A 6204-nucleotide genomic window follows, 5' to 3' on the forward strand; every position below is an offset into this window, starting at 1 on the left:
ACCTGCCCGAACACCCCTGGACCAGCACTGACCACTTACCTGGGGTCCTCGACGCTGGACTCCTACTTTTCCAGGGGCCCAGCTCTTCCAACTGCTGCCCACGGCCTACATCCGGCTCGGACCTCTGAAGCCTGCACGCCTGCTGCACACGGCGCGAGCCCACAGCCGTCCGGCTCTCCATCGCTCCAGGTACCGAGGGCGCCTGCCCCCACTAGTGGAGGAATTCATTCCCAGACCTGGGGAGGGCTCCGGAAGAGACACAGCTGAAACTGTCCCAGAACCAGGTGCTCAGCGTGTCCCGGCCGCTACCATGCCGCCAATACCGGCGAACAGACAGCCTAAACAGGGGGCAACGCCATCATAGAGGCGCCGTGACTGCCCCGGTCAATCTTCAGAGGTTAAGGAGTTGTCCCTCTCCCAGCCTGCAGCTGAGGAGGAGCAGGCAGAATGGGACCAGGTGTCGGACACTATGGGTGAAGGGGATGAGGAGTTGATGCAGTCCTCTCAGGCATCCACTTTGTTACACCAAACATTACAACATCTACCTACTAAGGAGGACTTTCAAGCGCTCGTTTCTGAGGTAAAAAGTGCGTGCAAATCTGAAATATCTGCCCTCAGACAGGACTTTAAACAGCTATCAGCCCGCATTGAATCGATAGAGACTGACCATGATGTCACTCGCAAATATGTCTCCCAATTGCAATCTGTGATACTAGCGCATTCCCAAACCATCCGGGAAAATACCCGCCATCTAGAAGATTTAGATAATAGGGGGCGCCGGAACAACATCCGGATCAGAGGGCTGCCCGAGCCCCCCGCAGATGAAAATTTACAAGATTACATACTATCTGATCTGTTCAATATGATACTGGGCAAGCCACAACCGCAAGCCATTAAGCTGGACCGAGTGCACAGGGCACTTCGCCCCAAACCCTCCTCTGCGTATCCGCGAGATGTAATTTGCTGTGTACACGACTTCCAGCTGAAGGAAATCATTATGGCCAAGGCCCGGTTGCTGAATTCCATTGACTTTCATGGCGCCAAGGTTCAAGTGTATCAAGATCTCTCTTGGCTGACATTGCATAAACGGAGGGTCCTGCAACCCCTGCTGGTGCTCTTACGCGAGCGGAAGATATCATACTGGTGGGGTTTCCCATTTGCTCTGATAACCTCCAGAAATGGCAAGTCATCTGTCCTGAGGGTTTATGAGGATCTTCCGCGCTTTTGCATAGACTTGGACATTGCCCCTCCCTCTCTGGACGATTGGGAGCTACCAGACCCACCACCTGCTCCAACTCCGGTCTGGAAAGACGTGCGGAAGAAGCAGAACCGCTCCCCTCCTCAAGACGAACTGTCCTCCTCTAGCTCGCGGGATGCTCCCCCATGAGTTCTCTAGTGCATAGCGACATTTTTTCGCCAGTCTCCTATTTTTGTCTCCTCTTTTCTGCGGCTGCCTTTCTAATAGAAATGTCATCACATGTTTGGTATATTGTACCTTATTTGTTTCTATCTGTTGTCAGCTCTTCCTTTTTGAACACCCGGCCTTTGGGAGGGTTTAGTCACTTTCCCCCACATGGGGTCTTTTTGTTTGCCCTTCCTCTACCCCTTCCTGCCTGTAGGGAGAGGTATAGAGAGTGGTGCGGTATGACATATTGTAGTTATACCTTTTTGTCCCCGCTCTGGGTGTTATTACCCAAAGTTTCGCCGCTTTGGTATGTTTTTGCTATCTGTTCTTGTTTGTCTGCGTACTCCCCGATCCCTTCTGTGTTCCCCTCCCCTTCTTATGTTTTAGGTGCTGCGTCCTTGCCCTTTACTCATTATGTATACCTCTGATGGTCCCTTGTCCATCGACACACTGACAGCTGCGAGATGTAAGTTCCTCCATATGCTTAGTGTTTCTCCCCACCCGCTACAATGCTTAAATGTATGTCATTGAATGTGAAGGGGCTAAACTCTAATGTAAAGAGAAGACTAGCCCTCACCGAATGTCGCTCCCAGGGGGCAGACGTAGTTTTTTTTTTGCAGGAAACTCACTTTGACAAGGAAAGTTCCTTTAAATTTGCCTCTAAATCATTCCCTCGAGTTTACGCAGCCTCCTCCGGCAAAAAAACGGCGGGGGTTGCTATTCTTTTGACTGCTAACTGCCCTCTCCAGGTGGATTCTCATGTTTCGGACCCAGATGGCAGATATGTCATTATCCGAGCCTCCCTTAATGGTGTCCGTATGGTGTTATGTAATCTGTATGCCCCCAATTCAGGTCAAATTGCATTCCTCCATAAAGTTTTCAGGACACTGTCCACATATTTACTGACGGCAATGCTCATTGGGGAAGATTTTAATATTTCCTTCTCTGAGCATAGAGATAGGCTGTCTTCTAATATGACTTCCATTTCAGCTGCTCAACGCCGGCTTTCACGTTCATTTCGGCGCCTGGTCAGACAATATGAGCTTTATGATTTCTGGAGGATCAATTACCCCTCCTCTAGAGCAGTGCGATTCACTTTTTATTCGCATCCCCATCGAACCCATTCCCGTATTGACTACTTCTTCGGGAATGTTCCGGTTCTTCGGATGTAAGACTCGGCTGAAGTGGGAACTATCTTATGGTCTGACCACGCGCCTATTTTTATCAAAATTAAAGTAGCTGGACACAAAAATCTGTCACTGGCGTCTGAATGAAACCCTCATCGCCAATCTGTCACTACCAGAGCTTTGGGACGTTCTCACAGCTCTGTTTCTCCACCCCTGTGATGATGTCACTACTAGAGCTGGGAGGAGTTCTCACTACTCTGTTTACTTTTGGTTTCTTTCACCACAGCTGTTCTTCATGTGTTTGATTTCCCTCTCTTTATATCACCCCTCCTCCTATGATAGGATGTGGATTATAGTTCTCACTTCAGTTGTAGCTCTTGCTTTAGTTTCTTCACTTGTGGCTATCAGTTCACTGGACCTGTGTTCTGCTGCAGCTAGCTCTCCGGATATTGCCAGCCTGTCCTTGGATCTGTCTTCTCTGCGGCTGCAACACCTCCAGCTAAGTGTGCAGACATTGTTGTGTTCCTGTTTATTTCTGACTGGATCTGAGGTGGCCACGGTTCCCTCCATATACTGAGTAGGGCACTGGTGGCCGTGCCCCTTCCACTATTGTAGGGGTTACAGTGGTCATTAGTCTTAGGCACGTGGGCATGCCTCGTTCCGCCATTGGGATCCGGGCATGTGCTTTAGCAGAATAGGGAGAGCGTTGAGGGTTGGACAGGGGTCACCCTTTATCCTCCCTAGTTCTGGGTCCAGTCAGTAGCTCTGTACTGTGTATTACTATTGTTGCTCACAAACAGCCGTGACACAATCCCATAACTAGAAATGAACTCCAAGACTCACTTAAGGAGTACTTTGAGTTAAACCAGGCTTCTGTGTCCTCCAGATCCATATTGTGGGAGGCTCATAAAGCGGTTTTTCGAGGGTCCTGCATTGCACTGGGAACTAGGTTGAAGAGGGATAGTAATCTTAAGCAACGCACTCTTATGATACAATTGAGAGAGTTGGAGGCCCAATTACAGACTCGGACCTCGCGCCATCTATTGCGCCGCAATATCAGAAAATGAAGAAACTGTTACTGTATTCTCGACAGCGGTTTTACACATGGGGCAATAAGTCGCATACTATCCTGGCACGACAGTTGCGGGAGTCCAGAGTCTTGGGATCCCCAACGGTCATGAAAAGGGCAGATGGATCCTTATTGTATGATCCTAATGATATTTCAGCCTTATTCCAGGAATACTATGTGGCTTTATACTCCCTTCCACAGCAATTGCCGTCTAATGATACAGAGCGTCAACACCTCTTTCATAATTTCCTGACCAAATGTAACCTCCCTAAATTAACAGAAGAGGCACTACTGAAGAATTGGACGAAGTGTTAAAACAACTTCCGAATAATAAGTCCCCTGGACCCGATGGCTTGCCCTATGGGTACTATAAAACATTTTCTTCCATTCTCCTACCCCACATGGCTTATATGTTCAACTCTCTCCTGAAGGGTAACCCAGTCCCCTCAACACTTTTGCATTCTTACATAACGCTCATTCCTAAGCCAGGGAAGGACCCTATGGACTGTGCAAATTACAGGCCCATAGCTCTTCTGAACTCAGACCTAAAGATCTTTACAAAAGCCTTAGCTAATAGACTAGCTTATTGGGTTACCGCAGCTGATACACAAGGACAAGGTGGGTTTTGTCAGGGGTCGGCAAGGTGCAGACAACACAAGGAGAACTATAGACCTTATTGAAATTATCAATGAATACAAAACTCCTGCCTTGATATTGGGGCTTGATGCGGAAATAGCGTTTGACCGCTTGAATTGGTCACCTTGTGGACCTTTGGCTTTAGGGGAGCGTTCTTGGATGCCCTAAAGGCACTGTATTCCCATCCCACGGTGTCTATTAAATTCCCACATGCACCTTCGAAGGTGTTTCCCATTTATAATGGCACACGCCAGGGCTGCCCCCTGTCCCCGTTACTCTTTGTGCTCTGTATTGAACCTTTAGCCGCTGCAATTAGAGCCCATCCGGACATTTATGCGGTCAAGGTCAATGATATTGAATATAAACTATCAATGTTCACAGATGATGTTCTGCTTACGTTGACAGATCCACATGTTACGCTCCCGAATCTATTTGATTTACTGGAGACCTATGGCAGGCTCTCTGGTTACAAGGTAAACACGTCCAAGACGGAGGCCTTACCCCTTAATCTCCCCTCTCATACGCAGGCGACGCTACAGGCTAACTTTCACTTTCAGTGGAAAGAAGATTATATACCTTGGGGTGCACTTATCTAATAAATACTCCTCTCTATACGCTAAAAACTTTCCCACGGTATTTAGGGACCTGAGGGCCCTTTTGTCTAGGTGGATGCCGTTGCCGATATCTCTTTTCGGCCGTATTGCCGCTGTTAAGATGTCTATATTACCTAAACTATTGTACCTCCTTGAAACCCTGCCGGTTTCAGTACCTAAAAGGGAATTGAGAAGCTTCCAGTCCTCAGTGCTTCGCTTTATCTGGAACAGGAAGAGACATCGTATTGCTTTCTCCACCCTTACTGCCCTTAAATCACAGGGCGGTTTGGCCATGCCAGACATCGTTAAGTACTATTGGGCCACACACCTTAGAAGAATACCTGCATGGTCCACGCTACTGACATACTCCTGGTATCACGGTCGGCGTGGCTATCACATACGTGACACAGAGGGAGGGAACGAGGAAGGCCCTGCCCAAGTGAGAGGGAAGATGGTGACCCCTGACTCACCTGGCGGCTGGCACCTGGCTGCCCTGACGTCCCTAGACGGGTTCCTCACCCGTTCGCCGATCACGTGCCTAAAGCCCTGGCTTTCCCTGAGCTGAGCCCTAGGTAGTGAACAGGGCGATGGGAACACTAGTCCGCACCACTAACTCTAAGGGAAAACACCAAGGGGAGGACAGACAACACAGACTCAACATATATTCCCAGGTGGGCGACAACAGGAGACAACAATAAGCCAAACAGGGATCCGGAGGGTAGCACACAGGAACAACAACCAGGATTAACCACTCCAGTGGGTCAGTATAGATGTCCAGGCAGGAAGCTCTTGATACCCTCGTGACAGTACCCCCCCTTTCACGAGGGGCCTCCGGACACTCAGGACCAGGTCTCTCCGGATGAGAGGCATGGAAAGTCTGAATTAACCTGTTGGCGTTTACCTCTGACGCTGGAACCCACATTCTTTCCTCGGGACCGTAACCCCTCCAATGCACAAGATACTGAAGAGAGCGGCGGACCCGACGAGAATCAACAATTCTGGCTATTTGAAACTCCAGATTACCATCCACAATAACAGGAGGAGGTGGCAGCGGCGATGGTTCTAGAGGTGGAACATATTTCTTGAGTAACGATTTATGGAAGACGTTATGGATCTTAAAAGTCTGAGGTAGCTCCAGGCGAAAAGCCACAGGGTTAATGACGGCTACTATTTTATAGGGACCAATGAACCTAGGACCCAGTTTCCAAGAAGGAACCTTCAACTTAATATTCCTAGTAGACAACCACACATAGTCATTCACTCCTAGGTCCGGACCTGGCGACCGTTTCTTATCGGCCATGCATTTATATTTACCACTCATCTTTTTCAAGTTAACTTGCACCTTCTGCCATACCGATGAAAGAGATGAAGAAA

Source organism: Bufo bufo, chromosome 6 (genome assembly GCF_905171765.1).
Source record: "Bufo bufo chromosome 6, aBufBuf1.1, whole genome shotgun sequence".
Taxonomy (NCBI): domain Eukaryota; kingdom Metazoa; phylum Chordata; class Amphibia; order Anura; family Bufonidae; genus Bufo; species Bufo bufo.